The 21,703-nt window shown below is 41.4% G+C and overlaps 1 long non-coding RNA gene across 1 annotated transcript in view; it reads right to left on the bottom strand.

Annotated features, from left to right (window-relative positions):
* Positions 1-21,471, bottom strand: part of LOC140732807 (uncharacterized) — a 46,719-nt gene extending 25,248 nt beyond the window's left edge. Inside the window, exon 1 of the long non-coding RNA XR_012100146.1 lies at positions 21,353-21,471. This is a non-coding gene — a long non-coding RNA (uncharacterized lncRNA). The remainder of the gene's footprint in view (positions 1-21,352) is intronic.
* Between the last annotated feature and the right edge of the window lie 232 nt (positions 21,472-21,703).

The raw sequence follows: 21,703 nt of genomic DNA, 5'->3' as shown, positions 1-21,703 counted from the left end.
TGAGGTTCTGGCTAATGAGCATTAGAATTTTGGTCTAAATTGTGTTCCAGAGATATAAGCAGGCAAGAAAAATACATAGGTATTCAAATTGCTGTTCAATTGTCTAATTATACTTTTCAATCTAAAAAGCTAATAATGTAAATACATAAAGTGAGTTTATGTTACAGATGTAGCAGACAATGTATCAACTTTCAGACAAAGACTGATACGCAGCAAGTAAATTTTTGGGCACAAGAGTACCAGCCAATGATTAACAAGAGACAGGATAACCTGGGACTCCTGACATTTAAAGGTATTACTGACCCCCATCATCAACATTCTAAGTTTCGCCAATGCCCAGGATTTCAGCTGCTTTAGTTGCATAAATATTATGTTGAAGGAGGCTGGATATCCCATGGCAAGGGTCACACCTCCAGACACCCCCAGGCCTTTCCATTATCTAGAAGGTACAAATCAAGAGTGTGGCTGAGTACTCTTCACTACCCTAGATGAGTACAGAGTCAACAGCCTTTAGGAAGCTTGATCCCGTCCAGGACAAAGCAGCCCATTGACCAACCCTGCTCCCCCCCCCAATATTAATTCCTTCCACACTCAGTCCGCAATGGCTACAAAATGCACTGTAGTCACTTACCTGACCATACCCCTTAAGTCTCCAACCTCTTCTGCCAAAATAGACAGAAGATTCATGGGAATATCACAAACTACAGGGTTCCTTCTAAGTCTGAAGAAGTGATTGAGGTAAGTATATTGACACTATTTAAAATAAGCTTGGAAATATCCTTGGATGGGAATGGTTTAGAAGGTTACAGGCCAAAATTGGGACTTAAATGGGCATTTTGGTCAGCATGGACCAGTATGGCCAAAGAGCCTATTCCTATGCTGTGTTGCTCGATCACTCTAAGTCAAATGCCATTCTAAACTGCAAACATATCACCATTCATTCATCAATGCTAGGTCTAATCCTGAAACTTACTGAAAAAATACAGAGGAAGGAGCATGGTCCAAGAAGGGGGTTCAACACAACCTGCTGAAGTAAGTTAAGAATGAGGAATAGATGTGGGTTGACAGGTCTGCAGAGGTACCACAAATGATTGAAGAAGAAAAGTTGAAGTTATATACAGTGCCAGTGAAAGTTTTTACTATAGTCAGGAAAAACTAGCTGGTAAATATTATAAAATTCCTTTTGAATTAAGAGCTAAATTAAGTTAAAAAAAAATAGAGCCCTGTACTAAATTATTAATTGAAACAAAATAGAGATTCTAAAAAAGGAGTAGACTTTAAGTAATGGATGAGCAGCTGAGGCTTTGACTGCAATTCCTGCAGCATATAGAGACTCTCAGTACCCTCAGGATCTATAGCTTGCCTTCAGTTGCTTGGTGTCATGTTCAGGATTTTCAAGCTTGAGGGGCAATTAAACACACAGTGGTTCATTAGAGACGCTGTGAGTTTCTAGAAACTGACCATGCAGAGAGAGTACAAGGATAGTAAGTGGGTCATGACATTTATTTTTAAATGTGTGTCATGAATTGTATATTAGACAATGTATTTTAATGACTATAATTGCAAACATGGAAGTGTGAAAAATGTCTTAACAGATGGAATTTAATGTAGGCAAATCTGCATCGATGCATTTTGTCAGAAAGGATGGGAAGAGATCCTACACTTAAGGAGTTTACAAAAGCAGAGGGGCCTCTGCATTCTTGTCCAATAATCATCGCTAGGAAGCCATATTGAAAGAGTCATAAGCAAAGAGGTGAGGCCTGTTGGAGCATAGAATGAGGAAGGGAGACTTTTCTTTTCAAGCTGGTGCCCAGCTGCAATGTCTGTGGGTTTGTGGCTCAGACTTAGCTTTTTAGTTTTGTAGGGATGGATTTTGGGGACAGCATAGGATGTTCAATTTCAGGTTAGGGGCTATGGGTGGTGACTAGGGAAGTGAGCTGTCAGAGGCAGTAAACAAAGAGTTAGGAAAAGGAGACAAATGTTGGAATTCATAGTGAAGCGCTCCGAGGTAAGTGGGCTGCAATTCCCAAGGACAGAGATCCAAGGTTTGCAGGCCCCAAAAATGAGGCTCGGAGAACCTTGAGGTCAGTGAATACTGGAGCCGGAGATGCAGGGGCAGCGAGTCTTAGGGTTGCAGGTCCAAGGTCAGTTAGCAAATCCTGAGGTTGGAGGCCTGTGATTGGTGACACCTGGGGTTGAAGGCCAGAGGTTGGCAAGTCCAAAGGTCAAAGCCCAAATGTCCGAGCCCTCAGTTGATGAGACTTAAGATCAATGGCCGGAAGTCTGTGAGTCCAGGTCCACAGTCTAGAGATTGGAGGCCTTGGTGGTGACCTGTCCTGGTGTTGGAGACACATCTGTGTGTGTAGCTGTAGTGTGAGGAAGGGTTTGTTCAGCTTTTGTTACTTGTTTTATGTTGGCTGTGTGATGTTCTGCTGAATTTTCTGGGCATGCCATGTTGGCACTAGAATGTGTGATGACACTTGTGGGTCAGAGGCCAGCATTGATGCTACCCTCACTCGCACGATCACTGATGTTGCCCGCACACACATCTCCACTTCCCAGACATCCACGCTCACCCACGTTTCCACTGCCTTAACATGATAGAGTTCCACTTGTCCTTATCTACCAGCTCATGAACCTCTATATCTGACACATTATTCTCTGCAAATTCTGGCATCTCTAAAGGGATCCTACCACCAAAGACATCTTTACCTCATTCCCTTACTCTCTGCTTTCTGCAGGGATTGCTCCTGTGTGATTCCCTTGTCTATTCATCCATCCCCTTTAATCTTTCTCCCACCAATTATCCCTGCAAGTAGTACACCTGCCCATTTACCTCACCTCACCTCTCTTCAGGACCCTAAACAATCCTTCAAGTGAGGCAACACTTTGTCTGTGAATCTGCTGGAGTTGTCTATTAGATCTGGTGCTCCGGATATGGCCTTGCTACATTGACAAGACGCACCATAAACTGGGGGATCGCTTCATTGAGCACCTCCACTCCATCCACCAATTCTGATTCCCATTCCCGTTCTGACTTGTCAGTCCATGGCCACCTCTTGTGCCATGATGAGGCCACCCTCAGGATGAAGGAACAACACTTTGTATTCTGTCTGGTAAACTCCAACCTGATGGCATGAATATTGACTTCTCCTTTCAGTTAAAAAACATTCCCATCCCCTCCCCTCTTTATCTATTCCACACCCTGGATTTTTACCTCTTCTCGCCTGCCTATCACCTCCTTCTGGTACCTCTCTTCCTTCCCTTTCTCCTACCATCCTTTCTGCTGTTGTATCAGATTCCTTCCTCTCCAGTCCTTTACCTTTCCCATCCACTTGGCTTCACTATCACCTTCCCGCTATCCTTCTTCCTCTCCCCCCACCTTTTTATCTCGATGGGAGTAGGTAGTTTAAATGGTTTTGGCATGGACTAGTTGGGACAAAAGGCCTGATTCTGTGCTGTACTTCTTTATGACTGTATGACCAAGTATTAATGTGACTACAGCTGGAATGCTCCCCACACTATAAAGAGCGTACACTGGAGCGGATGCATATTATATGGACCAGGATGTTGTCAGACTTGGTATACTTCAGCCATGATGAACTAGGGGACAGCCTGACATCTGTTCTTTGGAGCAGAGAAATAATGATTTGACTGAGATACTTAAAGTTGCAAGTGTTAAAGATAGTGAGAAATTAGACTGAAGTGTAAAAGACTATGACTGGTTTAAACAAAAAAGAGAAAGGCTTGTTTTTATGGAATCAATCACTTCAGAATACAGATATAATGTTTTGAGCAAGAGAGATAGAGGAAATCCCATGTTATGCAGAGAATAGTGATGACCAGATATTCTCTGCCTAAATGCTGGTGGAAGCAACGATGATCAATGATATCAAAAGCAAATTGGACAGGCATGAGGGAAATTAATTTTTAAGATCTAATGTGGATCAAACAGGAAATGTGACTCACTGGATCATTCTACAAAGTTGGCAAGGACTTGTTAGACTGAAAGGTTTCTCTCTGTAGTGTTATGACTCTGACTGACTAAGACTAAAGAATTAACTGTACTTTGCTCAGCAGTTAAATAGGATGGAGCTACTTCAGGAACTGAGTCACAGTTGTTTTCTTACGAGTATAAAGAATAAATTAGAGCTTAGCATACACACATTGGGAGGGTAGAAAGTCACCACTGAATACACTCATAAATTTGTCAGTGGCTGATTGTGTAGTGCTTTTGGCATGAGGCTAGGAATATTTGCTTCTAAGTGATGATCCATATCAAGGTGTAACTTTCCAATGTCAGCAATACTTTACAGATAAAAGGGAATAAAAAAGGAGACAAATAAAATTTGAAGTGCAGAAGCTGAAGCAAACAATCCTCAGTGGAAATATAAGAAGCTTTCAAATCACTTGGTGAGCAAGTCAAAACCTTGGAAGGAGGAAAAGAAAAAAAAAATTGCCTCACAGATATAGTGAGCTGTATAGAATATTAAGCTGTCTAGAGGTCATCTGTCCTCCCACTCACCTTAGCTCTGTCATATTTCCTTTTTTTTAATGCTATGCAGTCTCTGACTTCCTTTGTCAACCACTGAGGCCCCTTTCCCCCCTTTGAATCCTTCCTTCTCTGGGGGATGAACTGATTTTGCACCTTGTGCATTATTCCCAAGAATACCTGCCATTGCTGTTCCACTGTCTTTTCTGCTAGGCTATCCGTCCAGTCAACTTTGGCCAGCTCCTCCCTCATGGCTCCATAGTTTCCGCTGTTCATCTGCAACACTAACACCTCCGAGCTGCCCTTATCCTTCTCAAATTGCAGATAAAAGCTTATCATATTGTGATCACTACCTCCTAATGGCTCCTTTACTGCGAGATCGCTTATCAAATCCTGTTCATTACATAACACTAAATCCAGAATAGTCTTGTCCCTGGTTGGCTCTCATACAAGTTGTTCCAAGAATGCATCCCGTAGGCACTCTACAAACTCCCTATCCTGTGGTCCAGCACCAACCTGATTCTCCCAGTTCACCTGCATGTTGAAATCCCCCATAACTACTGCGACATTACCTTTGCCACATGCCAATGTTAACTCCCTATTCAACTTGCACCCAATATCCATGCTACTGTTTGGTGGCCTGTCGACAACACCCATTTGGGTCCTTTTGCCCTTACTGTTCCTCAGTTCTATCCACACAGACTCTACTTCTCCTGACCCTATGTCCCCCCTTGCAAAGGACTGAATCTCATTCCTCACCAACAGGGCCACCCCACCCCCTCTGCTCACATTTCTGTCCCTATGATAGCACGTATACCCTTGTACATTCATTTCCCAGGTCTGATCTCCCTGCAGCCATGTCTCCGTTATCCCAACAACATCATAGTTACCCATTCGCACCTGGGCTTCCAGCTCATCCACCTTATTCCTGACACTTCGTGCATTCAGATATAGAATTTTTAACCCATTTCTCCTCTCTCTGTTTGAATCGCTGCCTATTGTGCTTAACCCAGCTCCCCGAACTCCCATCGGGCTATACGCCCCTAGAATTTTGTTGTCCTTCCTACATTTACTTATTCTTTCAACACATTTAACTCCATGTTCCGTCAGACCATCCCTCTGTACACAAGTCCTCCTTATCACTTGTTCTGCCCCACCTTCCTCTACTACACACTTAATATTCCGGAACCGTGTAGTCCCCACCTGTCCTTTATTCTTCCTCTCGCTATCCTCTCTCACATTCTGGATCCCCGCCCCCTGCAAATTTAGTTTAAACCCCCCCCAAGAAGCTCTAGCAAACTTCCCTGCAAGAATGTTAGTACCGCTCCAGTTCAGGTGTAAACCGTCCCTTCGGAACAGATCCCACCTTCCCTGGAACAAGGCCCAATTATCTACAAACCTGAAGCCCTCCCTCCTGCACCATCCTCTCAGCCATGTATTAATCTTTATAATCCTCCTGTTCCTTGCCTCACTCGCACGTGGCACAGGTAGCAATCCTGAGATTGTTACCCTGGAGGTCCTGCTCTTCAGCTTCACACCTAACTCCCTGAACTCCCTACGCAGGACACCCTCACTCATCCTACCCACGTCATTGGTCCCTACATGGACCACAACATCTGGATTCTTGCCCTCCCTCTCGAGAATAACCTGCACCCGATCTGAGATGTTTCGGACCCCGGCACCAGGGAAGCAACATACCATTCGAGACTCCCGATCTTCCCCACAAAATCTCCTATCCGCCCCCCTGACTATAGAATCCCCTATCACTACCGCTCTCTTCTCTTCCCTCCTCCCCTTCCTAGTCGCGGGTCCAACCTCAGTGCCAGAGACAGGACCACTGCAGCTTGTTCCTGGTAGGTCATCCCCACCAACAGTATCCAAAACGGTATACTTATTTTTGATGGGAACGGCCACAGGGGTGCTCTTCTCTCTCTGTCTGCTCCCCCTGCCTCTCTTGACTGTCACCCATTTGCCTACCTCCTGTCTTTTCGGTGTGACTGCCTCCCGATAACTCTTATCTATCTCTGCCTCTGCCTCCCGAATGATCCGTAGTTCATCCAGCTCCTGCTCCAATTCCCTAACTCGGTCTGATAGGAGCTGCAGCTGGATGCACCTATTGCAGGTGTAGTCATCAGGGACAACTGTGTTGACCCTGACCTCCCACATACTGCATACGGAGCACACCACTGCTCTAACCCCATTACCTGATCCCAGATTAGTCAGAATAAATGAAAAGCAGGCTTCTTGCCGAAGTCCTCTTGCGCCGAAGCCCGCTGAGCCAAAGCCCAGCACTCTGCTCCTGCGCACTCCGCTGCCCACACCGACACTGCCCGCTCCTTAAAGTTAAGGAAGGACATCCTGGCTGTAGAGGAAGTGCAGCATAGATTCACGAGGTTAATTCCTGGGATGTCTGGACTGTCTTACGCAGAGAGGTTAGAGAGACTGGGCTTGTACACGCTGGAAAGAGGGGATCTGATTGAAACATATAAGATTATTAAGGGATTGGACAAGATAGAGGCAGGAAATATGTTCCAGATGCTGGGAGAGTCCAGTACCAGAGGGCATGGTTTGAGAATAAGGGGTAGGTCATTTAGGACAGAGTTAAGGAAAAACTTCTTCTCCCAGAGAGTTGTGGGTGTCTGGAATGCACTGCCTCAGAAGGTAGTGGAGGCCAATTCTCTGGATGCTTTCAAGAAGGAGCTAGATAGGTATCTTATGGATAGGGGAATCAAGGGATATGGGGACAAGGCAGGAACCGGGAATTGATAGGAATTGATCAGCCATGATCTCAAAATGGCGGTGCAGGCTCGAAGGGCCGAATGGTCTACTTCTGCACCTATTGTCTATTTTCTATTGTCTATTGTCTATTAATTTCTTGACTCCAGCTATTAAAATTTAATGAAGATTGCAAAAGCCCTCATCGGGTCAGTTAGGGCCAACAGCGGAAGCTAAGGCTGCTGAGTAAATGGACTTCTGAAACAGTTCTGTCCTTCAATAATCAGATGTGCTGGATGATGTACTGTTTCTTTGTAGTTGATGGAAAGTTCTAGCTAGGATGATCAAGAATGGATGCTTGAAGATCTCATGTGGCCAATGGTAGTTGTTGCATGATTTTGCACACCAATGCAGGATCAGATTCCATGACCTAATCAGGTTCAGGAAAGTGAGAGTCCTTAGATGTGTCCCTTCAACCCCGTCTACCTACTGTACTTTCTATAACACATCATTCCTGTTGTCATTCCTTATAAGTTCCTCTCTACCCATTTGTCTGTGCTGTCCTCTCATTCCCATCTATCTTTTCCCCACTAAATTCTGCCTTCATCCTAATGCAATATTTTGCCTCTCCCTCATATTCACCCTCAGTGAATCTTCTCCAAGCAATAGGTCAACACCATCATTACTCTCACCTTATTAGTCTCTTTCTTTCTTTTCTTGCAAGAGCAAACTGAATACAATGACACAATAACCCTTCCATTGACTCTGTCTGCACTTCCCACTGACACGGGAAAGCAGCCAATGTAGTCAAGGTCCCTTGAACTCCATCATTCTCTTGTCTGCCTTCTTTTGTTGAGCAGAAGATACAAAAACTTAAGAACACATACCACCTGACTCAGGGACAGCTTCTATCCCACTGTTATCAGCATCTTGAACAGACTTCTCATACATTAAAAGATGACCCCTCAATCTCACATGTCATAGCCCTTTGCACATCTACCTGCACTGCCCTTTCTCCAAAAAAGTAACATTATGTTATGTGTTCTTTTTTTTTCTTACTATTTTGATGCACTTACGTATGCCATGACCTGATTAGATGGCCCACAGACATTTCAGTGTATCTCGGTACATGTGACTGTAATGAACCAAAATCATTACGGGAAATGAGTAGTCTCAACATGACTGATCTCTGGAAATGGGAAGAAGGGTGAATCTCAGCTTCCCAGAACATAAAAAATAGGAATAGAAGGCCATTCAATCCCTCAAACCTTTTGTATCATTTAAAAACTCATAGTGGCATAGTGTACATTTATACCATTTTCTACACACTCTCCATGTCTTTTCTTTTTATTAGTTTTCAAAACATTTTACAAATTAAAAACCCCAAATCCCAATGAGGAGCATTAATACAGTGCAAAATTAAGCATACAATAACAATATGCTACAAAGGAAGAGAATTTAACAAAAAAGCACCTAAATTAAAGACAAGTAAGCTTAGAGTCCTCCCCAAGCCCCACAACACAAGAAAAAAACAACAACTCCAGACCGACCACAACACAATATAGAGAGTATAAGTCAGGACAGTCAAACTCCCAGACTGTGAATACACTTAGCAACAGAGGATAATAATGCCTACTACCAGAAAAAAAAAGGGAGCTGAAAGCAAGGGACCGAAAAGAAGAAAAAAAAAAAAAAAAATCCTAGTCAAGAGGAAGGTTATGAAAGTACTCGATAAAAGGTCCCCAGACCTTATGGAACTTTAGATCCGAATTAAGAACTGAATAATGAATTTTTTCAAGGTCCAAGCAGGCCATAATGTCGTTAAGCCATTGCGCATGAGTGGGCGGGGCAACATCTCTCCATCTAAGGAGGATCAAGTGTCTAGCCAGGAGAGAGGCAAAGGATAGTATTCGGCATTTGGTCGGACCCAGACATTGGTCTCGCCCCAAAAACCGAACAGAGCAATTAAGGGGTTTGGTTCTAGGTGCTGATTCAGAATACCCGATAATATAGTGAAGACATCTTTCCAGAATTTCTCCAAGCTAGGACAGAACCAGTAAATATGGATGAGAGAGGCCACGCCCCTCTTGCATTTATCACAGATCGGACTAATGCCAGGGTAGAATCGAGATAGTTTAGATTTAGACATATGGGCTCTATGAACAATCTTAAACTGTAAAAGGCAATGGCGAGCACAAAGAGAGATTGAGTTAACCGATTTGAGATCTGAGTCCCAGCTCTCCTCGGATAAGAAGATATTTAAATCCTGCTCCCAGGCCATTTTAATTTTATCCACAGGGGCCCGTCATAAGGCTGCTAGTTTATCTCGGATAATTGATATTAAACCTTTACCTAGTGGATTAATGGAAAGAAATAGGTCCATAGCATTTTTCGCAGGCATTTCAGGAAAGTTAGGAATTAAAGGAGCAATAAAGTGTCGGATTTGGAGATATCTGAAAAAATGAGCGTTAGGCAGGTTGAACTTAACAGAGAGCTGCTGAAAAGAAGCGAAGCAATTATCAATGAAAAGATCTTCAAAATGTCTAATGCCCTTCCTATACCAAACATGGAATGCTGAATCATACGTAGTAGGTAAAAAAAGGTGATTATGTGCGACAGGGCTAGAAACGGAAAACCCCTGGAAACCATAGCATTTCCTGAACTGAGCCTATATACGCAAAGTATGTCTAACAAGAGGATTAGCTATTGATCTGGGCAGACTGCTAGGGAGTGCAGAGCCAAGAAGTGCAGAGATAGATAATTCTTTAGTGGAGCTCAACTCCATTGCCACCCAGTTAGGGCACTCGGGTTGGCCGTGGAAGAAAGACCAGAAGGTAGCACAACGTATATTAGCTGCCCAATAATATAAGCGAAAGTTAGATAAAGCCATGCCACCCTCTTTTTTAGATTTTTGGAGGTGGATTTTATTAATTCTGGAGCGCTTATTCTGCCACAGATATGACAAAATAATAGAGTCTAAGGAATCAAAAAAAGATTTAGGAATAAAAATTGGGATAGATTGAAATAAGTATAAAAATTTGGGGAGAACATACATTTTAACAACATTAATACGACCTACCAAAGACATAGATAGAGGTGACCATTGTACCAGACTCTGTTTTATAGCATATGAAAGATTGACAAAGTTTTCATGTAAGAGATCTTTAAACTTCCTTGTGACTGTAATTCCAAGATAAGTAAATTGATTATGGACTACTTTAAAAGGGAGATCACGAAATATTAGTTCTTGTGCTTCTTTATTAATTGGGAAAAGTTCACTCTTATGTAAATTAAGTTTATAGCCAGAGATCTGGCTAAACTGGGCAAGAAGTGAAAATATTAGAGGTAAGGATGTAGATGGATTTGAGAGAAAGAGTAATAAGTCATCAGCATAGAGAGAAACTTTATGCTCAACACCCCCTCTCCAAATCCCGGTCAATTCAGGACAGTTTTGAAATGCTATCGCCAGAGGTTCTATAGCCAAATCAAAGAGAAAGGGACTTAAGGGGCATCCCTGATGGGTGCCACGTTTGAGATTAAATACTTGGGATTTCTGAAAATTAGTTAAAACAGAAGCAGTAGGACACAGGTACAGCAATTGGATCCAAGAGATGAAACTTTGGCCGAGGTCAAATTTTTCTAAGACTGCAAAAAGGTAGTTCCACTCTATACGATCAAATGCTTTCTCCGCATCAAGGGAAATAACACATTCAGGAGTCCCAGTTGGAGCTGAGTGTAAGATATTAAATAGACGCCGAATGTTAAAAAAGGGAGACGGTTTTTAATAAAGCCTGTTTGGTCATCAGAGATAATGGAGGGAATAACGGTTTCTAATCTATGAGCCAACACTTTAGCTAAGATCTTTACATCAACATTGAGCAGAGAGATCGGCCTGTACGAGGAACACTCTGTTGGGTCTTTGCCCTTTTTTAAAAGAAGAATAATAGATGCCTCATTGAAAGAGGGTGGCAATTTGCTGTAATTAAACGAGTCAGATAATACTGAAAGTAACTGAGGAGAAAGAAGTGAAGAGAATGATTTATAAAATTCTATAGGGAACCCATCAGGTCCAGGAGATTTCCCTGAGGACAGTGCAGAAATTGCAAAAGATATTTTTTCTGATGATATAGGCGCATTGAGTTTGGCTTTGAAATCAGATGAAAGTGAGGGGATATTCAGATTCTGTAAAAATTGATCAACAGAGATATTGTCATTCAGAGATTCAGAGGAATAAAGCCGAGAATAAAAAATTTTAAATGCGTCATTAATTTCTAAATGATCCGATGTAAAGTCTCCGTTCTCCTTCCGGATCTTTGTAATATGTTGTTTGGCTTTGGAACACCTCAGCTGATTGGCTAGGAATTTACCAGACTTATCCCCATGAATGTAAAAATGACTCTTGCTTTCGAGAAGTTGGCGTTCGACAGGTTGAGTGGACAGAAGGTTAAATTTAGTTTGGAGTTCAACGTGCTTCTTGTATAATTCAGGGTTCTTAGTTTGGGCATATATTTGATCCAAATCTTTAATCTGGTTAATGAGGTCTGATCGATCTGCACGGGATCTTCTGTTGAGATTTGCTGTGTAAGAGATTATTTGACCCCTCAGATATGCTTTCATGGCATCCCAGACAATCTGGGATGGCACTTCAGGTGATGTATTAGTGTTAAAATAAAAGGTTATCTGATCCTTAATAAATTTTACAAAATCATCATCCGATAATAAAGTTGAATCAAACCGCCAGTGTTTATTCCTCTGAGGGAGACCAGGAAAGTTCAGAGAGAGGGTAATTGGGGCATGGTCAGAAATCAGTATACTCTGATAGTCACAAGAGTGGGCAAATGGGATAAGTTGGTTATCGAGTAAGAAATAGTCAATTCTAGTGAAGGTATGGTGAACATGTGAGAAAAAAGAATAATCTCTCTCCGTAGGATGGAGGAAACACCATATATCAGAGATACCAAAATTAGAGAGAAACGATTGGATAGCTAAAGCAGATTTAGTAGGTGATCTGGTAACAGAGGACGATCGATCCAGTTTAGGATCCAACCAACAGTTGAAGTCACCACCCAGTATAAGAGAATATGAGTTTAAGTCTGGTAGTGAGGAAAAAAACCATTCAAAAAAGTTAACATCATCAAAGTTGGGGGCATACAGGTTTGCTAGTGCAACTTTAGTGTTATATAGTTTACCAGAAACAATAATAAAATGGCCATTTGTATCAGATATTTTATTATGGAGTTCAAAAGGAATATTTGAGTTAATAAGAATGGAGACTCCCCTAGCTTTAGCGGCAAAGGATGAATGAAAATGCTGACCCGCCCACTTTGACAGAAGCCGGGAGTTATCAAAACAACGAATATGAGTTTCTTGAAGGAAAGCAATGTCAGCTTTGAGTTATTTGATATGTGAGAATACCTTCCTCCTTTTAACAGGGTGATTCAATCCCTTTACATTCCAGCTCATGAATTTAAGTGCACTAGCCATTATCAATTACTAATGCATAAAAGGCAGCAGGCATATAAAAAGTAAAGCAGTACAATAGCAGTCTGGGAGCAGAAATGTAAACATAGATGCGTAAAATCAAAACATATACATGTCCTGAGCAATAAAGAGAAACAATAAATACAGTGAGTGATGTTGGAACTGGAAAATCCATCCCACCCACACAAACCAAAACTAGACGGCTACCAAAACAAGTAGCTAGCTCTACCAAAAAAATTAACCCAAATACAACTTCCAGATCTGTGTCATTAACAACAGTTCCATATAAATACTATAGCAAATAGTAACTAGTTTATGCACTAGAAAACATAACTACAGATTAGAACACCTTCTGCAGAAATATAAAACTTATTACAGAGAAAATCGGAAGAAAACCAAAATTAACCTACCCGCGAAAAATTATAGAAGAATAAAGTAAGAGAAAGGGAAAAAAAGGTAAAAAAAAACAGAGGAAGGGGAAAATTATAAATTCAAGACAAGTATTTATCAACCATTTACAGAGAGGAGAGAAAAAAATTCAGAGATTAGAAAGAAGGGGTGAAGAAAAGAAAAGAAAATAAATAAATAAATATTTTAAAAAGGGAAAAATAAATCAGCAATTAAACTGTGAACCAACAAACAGGGAGGCCTTCACTAAAGACTTCGAACCTCCAAAACAAGTTAGAGTCAGTTGTAGAACTCTGTAGATAAAGTTATACAAGAATAAAAATATATTACACACACACCAAATCCCAGGAGAGATTGTCAACAGCCCTCAGAGTTTCAATGAATAATGTCTGAGTGATTCAAGTAAAGTCTGAGTCCAGAAAAAGTAATTTTACTACGAGGAGTACTTATCCACCATTTTAGGAGGTCCGATCAAATTCCAAAGATGACTGGATAGCCGGAAGACTTACCACAAATGCTTCAGCTTCCTTCACTGATTTGAACCACTTGTATTTTCCAGTATTAAGCTTGATTCGTAGATCGGCAGGATTGCGAACAGAGGGTTTGAAACCACGTTCAAAAAGCACTTTAATTGCACCTTTAAACTCAGCGTGCTTCTTTAAGGTCTGGGGTGCAAAATCTTCCACAAAGCGAATGGTTGTATCCTGGAAAGTAAAAGACCCCCTGCGACGTGCCTCTACAATCAGACTGTGTTTTACCTAGTATTGATGGAAGCACAAGATTACTGGTCGCGGACGGGAGCCCAGAATTCTGGGGGGAACATAGACTCTGTGTGCCCGTTCGAGCTCAGGTGGGTTCGGAAGCAAATCTTTCCCGAATATCTCACAGAGAAACTTGGCGAAGAACTTCACTGTTGATCCCTGTTCGGTCGTCTCTGGCAATCCAAGAATTCTAAGATTGCAGCGTCTGCTGCGATTTTCGAGATCCACCATTTTGGAAAGGAGTTTGTTACATTTTTCCTCTAAGCTGGAACAGAGAGTCTCCAAGTATCGAACACGACTTTCTAAATCTTCAGAAGTCGAATCGATGCGAGATAGGTGTTCGGCATGCTTGTCCACTTTATCGTTGATCTGATCCAGTTTGTCTTCCAACTGTTTGAAAGCGGTTTTAAATCCCTTTAAAATTCCGTCTCGGAGCTTTCCGAGCGCAGCCAGGGTCTCGTCTGAAAGAGCCAGAACTTCCTTTCTCCCGGATTTAGAACTCTTGCTAGACATTGTAAGTTAGATATGTTCACAGGCAAGTAAGAGATACTGAAAAAATTCCTAACTAAGGTTTAAAAAATGGAGACATTTAGTGCAAAGATAGCGACAGTAACGGAACAAAAGTTCGGAGCAGCTAAACAATCGCCATCTTACCGGAAGTCTGCACACTCTCCATGTCTGATGATTACTTTAATACCTAAAACCCAATCAGAGTGATCCAGTATGCAGCACAGAAACAGGTCACTCAGCTATCTATCCAGCCATGCTGAATTTTTACTCACCTATCTAGTTCTGAAATGGATTCTATATTCTTGCTTTGCTTTCCAGTGATAAATCTTTTTATCAGGAAACTTGGTAAATCCATGCCTCAAGTTAAGCAAAAAGTCTATAGCAATGTTCCTTCAACGGAGCAATTAGTAAATTAACATCGACAGCTTCCCTCTCCTGGGGAGTTGCTTGCTCACTGATTAATATGGAAATTGTGAAATTTAGCTATTGGGCACATAATGCTTTTTCTTACTTTATCTTCCATCCAGACCTAAAACTATATGAACCATTTATGCATTATTTTGAGGCAGGAGATTGTTATTTTTATCCTTTGTGATATACAACAGACTGCATTTCAAATGTAGGCCATGAAATCACAATTGTGAGCATTTGCAACGTGGACATTGTGCGTATATTGGTAATAATCTGCCATCTTGTTATGGTATGCTAAAACTGGTTGCTCTTTCCACCATTAAAATAGTGATTGCCTTCCAGTCATACTTGTAGGCTATAGACAGCTTTAAGGTTTCTTGAGATGATCCAAAAGGTGCTATTTAGATTTAAATCCTATTCTAAAACCATGTAGTTCTATCAACTACCTGCTGAAGGGTTTCAGCCCAAAATGTTGACTGTGCTTTTTTCCATGGATGCTGCCTGGCCTGCTGAGTTCTTTTAGCACTTTGTGCGTGTTGCTCGGATTTCTAGCATCTGCAGATTTTCTCTTGTTTGTTGTTTGACTAACAGCTAACTTGGTGATTTATTAATTAATTACATTAAAGCCCAAGGCTAAATTCTGCTCCAATCTGCTTTATCTTTATCTAAGCTTTCTGATGAAGTACCTCACAGCAATGAAGCATTGACCACAGAAGAGGTTAAACTGGTCCACTGGGGTCTGCCTTAGAATTCAAACTTAAGTCTTACATGTGAGATTTTTTGAGTCACTTACAGTACGGGAACAGATTAGGTAATCTCTCCTACCCTTCCAAAAAGAGCTTGACAGGGTGGATGCAGAGGGCATTATTCCCTGATTGAGGAACCTAGAATTAAGGGTCATTCCAACAAACTAACAGGTAAGCCATTTTACAATACTGCTGAGAAGGAACCTTTTCACCTAGAGAGTGAAATTTGTGGAATTCTTCACCTTGGTAGAGTGTAAGTGTTAGACACTGACATGATTGTAAACAAAGATTATGTATTTCTGGAACTTAATCAAGAACATGGGGATAGAACTAACAATTAGCACTAGGCAATCTATGATCCTGGATAATGGGGAATGTTTAAAAAACCATTCTTATGTTTATCAATTTTTATTTGAAACTAAGGCTGAGACGCATGCAATTAGAATGGAGGGATCTAAGGTAATCTGCACTCTTTTGGCACATGGCCAGAATTATCACTTGCCAGGATTGAACTCAAATCTACTGACTTGGAGACAGAAATATTATGTCAGGTCATTCTGAACAGCCAATCTTCATGTTCCCCCTCCTTCTTTATGGGGTCTCACCCGAAACCTCACCTTACACCTTTTGACTCTATAGATGTTGCTTGACCTGCTGATTTCTTCCAGCACTCTGTTGCATGAGAAAACAAAAAGATACCACTGTTGGAGACATTCAGAATAAAACAAATTTCAGCTACATAATTTCACACAATCAAAGATCTTTCTTTCCCTACAACAGAGCATAGACAAGAAGTCATGTATTGGCGACACCAAATAGAAAGACTTTCCAGGTAATTATTATACTTATTTTCTTTTGTTGTCTACTGAAGGAATTGAAAGCTTGCAGAGAATCATTGATATTTCTTCTGTGCAATCATGCATATGACTGCATAATATTAGTAGACTGTTGGATCATGAAGCAATCAAATTTTAACAGTCTTTATCTCTCCATGTCATTGAGTCATGAAATTGTAAAATGTCTATATCTTTTTTCCATCCAGTCATCGTTTATGCGGAAATTAATGCATTAACAGAACTAATGTACAGAAAGCAGTAGTTATATCTCCACACATTTTATTGTTCCTTTCCCATGATGCCAGTACCAAGATCAAAGTTCATGACCCTAGTAAAGATGAAAACCTAGCATCTTTCTGATAAATGTGCCTCACTGGTCATTGTGGTCACTTGATAGACCAATAGCTTATCATAAAACAGAGAATAAAATATAATGTGGTAGTGAGAGATCAATTACACTTAGTACCACTGATTTCATGAAGAGATATCTTCAATAGATCATTGTTATTTAACTGAGTGTCATTGCTGAACACAAATCTGTTTAACCAGTGGTCCCTATGAATATTGCTGAGTCTGGAATATCCAAATGTTTTCAGCATATAAATTAATGTTGATGTGTAGTGATAATCATGTGGAGAGGTCCCAAAATCAAACAAATCATAACAGATATTAATTACTCATATAACAATAGTCCAAGTAATTTAGTAAAACAGAAAGCAGATGAGACTTTAGAGAAACAAGAGATTCTGAAGCTGCAGGAAATCATAAGTAGTGCATATAAAATGTTGAGCAAACTCAACAGGTCAGGCAGCATATATTACGATCGTCTTGGGTTCACTGTCCACAAAGCCCTAAATTCAAAGAAGTTGTTAGGTCCTATCTGATATAGGTATCTGCGAGTACCCTCGCTATAAAGAATTTGTAGTGTAGCCCCCCACTCTTCAAGGACTAGTTTATTTTCCTATCTATTCTTTGTTACCAATACCCACTGCTTGAGGAGGAGATACTTCCAGCTAACAAAGCAGTTTAAACACAGTTTAATTTATTTTTAATGATACACAATTAAATTTAGACATGTAGTTCTTAACACACATTTAAGATTCGAGTATTTCTGATTTATAAAAGATTTCTGAATTACAATAGGTAATTAAAACATAGGTACAACTTTTAATAATTAAAAGAACATACCAACAAGTTGCTGACGAACAAGTTGTCTGTCACAGAAACTGAAAGCTGAGGAATGAATTCTAGTTTTTCTTTCTGTCACTCTCCTTGTCATTCCTCACAATGGCCAATGCTCTGTATTATTCATACTGTTTTGCTACTAGTTGACATTATTTGCATGTGATATTTCTCTGATACCTTTGACAGACAGAGAGACAGACATACTTTATTGATCCCGAGGGAAATTGGGTTTCGTTACAGCCGCACCAACCAAGAATAGTGTAGAAATATAGCAATATAAAACCATAAATAATTAAATAATAATAAGTTAATCATGCCAAGTGGAAATAAGTCCAGGATCAGCCTATTGGCTCAGGGTGTCTGACACTTCGAGGGAGGAGTTGTAAAGTTTGATGGCCACAGTCAAGAATGACTTCCTATGATGCTCAGTGTTACATCTCGGTGGAAAGACTCTCTGGCTGAATGTACTCCTGTGCCTAACCAGTACATTATGGAGTGGATGGGAGTCATTGTCCAAGATGGCATGCAACTTGGACATCATCCTCTTTTCAGACACCATCGTCAGAGAGTCCAGTTCCACCCCCACAACACCACTGGCCTTACAAATGAGTTTGTTGATTCTGTTGGTGTCTGCTACCCTCAGCCTGCTGCCCCAGCACACAGCAGCAAACATGATAGCACTGGCCACCACAGCCTCGTAGAACATCCTCAGCATTTCGGCAGATGTTAAAGGACCTCAGTCTCCTCAGGAAATAGAGACAGCTCTGACCCTTCTTGTAGACAGCCTCAGTGTTCTTTGACCAGTCCAGTTTATTGTCAATTCGTATCCCCAGGTATCTGTAATCCTCCACCATGTCCACACTGACCCCTCGGAAGAAATTGGTACCTTAGCCCTCCTCAGGTCCACCACCAGCTCCTTAGTCTTTTTCACATTAAGCTGCAGATGATTCTGCTCACACCATATGACAAAGTTTCCCAACATAGCCCTGTACTCAGCCTCATCTCCCTTGCTGATGCATCCAACTATGGCAGAGTCATCAGCAAACTTCTGAAGATGGCAAGACTCTGTGCAGTAGTTGAAGTCCAAGGTGTAGATGGTGAAGAGAAAGGGAGACAGGACAGTCCCCTGTTGAGCCCCAGTGCTGCTGACCACTCTGTTTGATACACAGTGTTGCAAGTGCACGTACTGTGGTCTGCCAGTCAGGTAATCAATAATCCATGACACCAGGGAAGCATCCACCTGCATCACTGTCAGCTTCTCACCCAGCAGAGAAGGGCGGATGGTGTTGAACACACTGGAGAAGTCAAAAAACATGACCCTCACAGTGCTCGCCGGCTTGTCCAGGTGGGCGTAGACACGGTTCAGCAGGTAGATGATGGCATCCTCAACTCCTAGGCGGGGCTGATAGGCAGACTAGAGGAGGTCTAAGTGTGGCCTAACCATAGGCCGGAGCTGCTCTAGAACAAGTCTGTCCAGGGTCTTCATGATGTGGGAGGTCAATGCCACCTGTCTGTAGTCATTGGAGCCACTGGTGCGTGACGTCTTTGGTACAGGGACGAGGCAGGTCATCTTCCACAGCACAGGAACCCTCTGGAGACTCAGGCTCAGGTTGAAGACATGGTGAAGTACTCCACATAGCTGGGGAGCACAGGCTTTGAGCACCCTGGGGCTGACACCATCTGGGCCTGCAGCCTTGCTTGGGTGGAGACGTTTCAGCTGTCTTCTCACCTGTTCAGCTGTGAAACCCACCGTGGTGGTTTCAGGTGTGGGAGAGGTGTAGTTACGAGAGCAGTTTGGGGGGCTGTGAGGAGGGGTAGGAGGGGAGAGTGAAGTATGTGTTGGTTGGGGGCCGACAACAGATGAATCATGTGGGGGATGGGCAGGGGCCACAGTGTCAAATCTGTTGAAGATGTCATCAAAACATTACTTTGCTGGGACAAAGTAATACACACAGATGGTCTAAAAACTTCTTTGACAGAGATCCCAGACACTCAACATTAATGCTGTGAGAGCTAATGCTCTGAGTACACAAATATCCCAACTAATGATTCATCATACTGTGACCATGTTTGGTGTATTAATTGACATAACCCCATTGACTTGCATTTAGCTAATACAGGCAAGAAGTCTTGTGGTCTCTTCACTCTGCAAACCATATCCCTAGAGCAGCCAACCTCTCCTGTGGACCAACACATCCTGTACTTGTAAGCAATGCTGTTTTCAAAGCTGGGCTTTTGACTTCAATCTGATTTCTGCTTGTAATTTACATTAACAGCTGAAGACTAGTTCTTGTTTACAACAGGTAGCTGAGCAAGGAATAAAAGTTCAACCACGATAATTCATCCTGATGAACGGTCTCAGCCCAAAATGTCGACTGTTTACTCTTTTCTGTAGATGCCACCTGGCCTGATGAGTTCCTCCAGCATCTGGTATGTGTTGCAAGGAATAATGGTTAGAAGTTTAACCTTGTCACAAACAACTCTTGGAAAAGTCATGCTACTATGCTAGAAAGCTGTGGTTGGCATTAAGTCTTTTGACCTGAAAAGTGAAAAGCCATCACACTATAGAAGAAAATAAACAGTCAGCACTTCAGGCCGAGATCTTTCATTACAACATGAGGCTTTGGTTTGGTATTTTGCCTAAAAAAAATCTCATCTAATGCAGTACCTTTACTAGAGTATCAGCCTATATACTTTGTTTTCTCTTTGCTTCAGAGACCTGTGTGCTCACGGTCCAGCAGTAGAGCCTTTACCATAATATGGGCCGAGATTCATTCATTTTCAGCACTTTCAGGGAAAAGAATTTTCTCTTTTTTTGTTTTAATTTTCCAGCAAGAATATATATTTTTTAAAGTTTCTGCAAAAGTCTTTGGACTATCTAAATCAAATTAACCCACTGAAACATTATAATCTACAATCCTGCACATCACCCTTTAAATCAGTACTATTGGAACAGTTGTTTTGCATTTTCTTACAGCAATGCAGACTTCCAAACTCAGGGCCTTTACTTGTTTTTTTAAAGAATGCAGCAGGATTCAGTTTTGTCTAAATATGCAGAAGGCATTTTGCCAGTATCATACCAGCAATTTAGCATCAAGAGCAGCTTGAGTGTTGACAGAATTTAAAAGAGAATTTTCCATTAATATTTGCTGAAAAGTACAACTTGATTGTCCGTTTCACAGCAGGAATTTGTTATTTTTTGTGGAATTTTCCTTTGGCTTTGATGCTGTCTACTGGCTGAACGAATTGACTGCATAGAAGACTTAGCAATTTAATTATGCACCTCTAGATCAGTCATTTATTTGAGATGTGGATCAGTGATACCACAACGTTTTTAGCTTGTCAGCTAATAATTACTGGCTAGGATTGGTGAGATGGGGAAGGACTGAGGATTCTTTCTGGAGCTCTAAATTCCATAACCATTCATCCTAATACCCAATATGATGGAATCCCAAGAAAGACTAACACATATGGATGAATACACACTGAGAACTGCTGGCAAGGTGCCCTTCATGAGTCACCTTGTCTCTGTGCCCTGTGCCTGCAACACAGGAGTCAGTAGAATGTCAGGAATGGAGCACATGTAAACACAAATGAACATCTGGATACATTTCAACCCCACCTCCTGCATCATCTGCAGGTTAAATACCTGATGCAGCCCCAATCATTTTGGTGTAGTCATCAGTCTCCTTTGAGTAATTAAATACAGATTAATGTTATTCTCTAAATCATTTCTTTTGGTAAATATTAATATTTTATGTTAATATGTTTTATCTTTTAAATGAGCTTTGAAGCAAATACATATACCTGTTCAGAAGACCACTGGGAATCAGTCCTTAAGATTCAACATCTGAGGTTGAGCTGCTGACCTTTCCATTTTATGGGGCCATTACAGACTGAAAAAATGTTTGAAACTGTGCAGCCAATGGACTACCAAGGGCAGTGAGAGAGAAGGCTTGGCTTTTTAACTACAACAAGACTTCTTTATCGCTTGTGTCATTCACCAGCAGCTGCCTGATTTCACTGGTAATTTTGACATTAATGGAGGTTAGAGAGCTTGGAATGCCTCTTCATTAGCTCTCAAATTAAGCTTCAAGCCACCTGCAATGGACACTTGGTTGATACTAGAGTTGCCAGATGGGACTGATGAGGCCTTGG

This window comes from Hemitrygon akajei, chromosome 9, assembly GCF_048418815.1.
Source record: "Hemitrygon akajei chromosome 9, sHemAka1.3, whole genome shotgun sequence".
In the NCBI taxonomy this organism is placed as follows: Eukaryota; Metazoa; Chordata; class Chondrichthyes; order Myliobatiformes; family Dasyatidae; genus Hemitrygon; species Hemitrygon akajei.
This window is presented reverse-complemented; position numbering and strand designations above follow the sequence as displayed.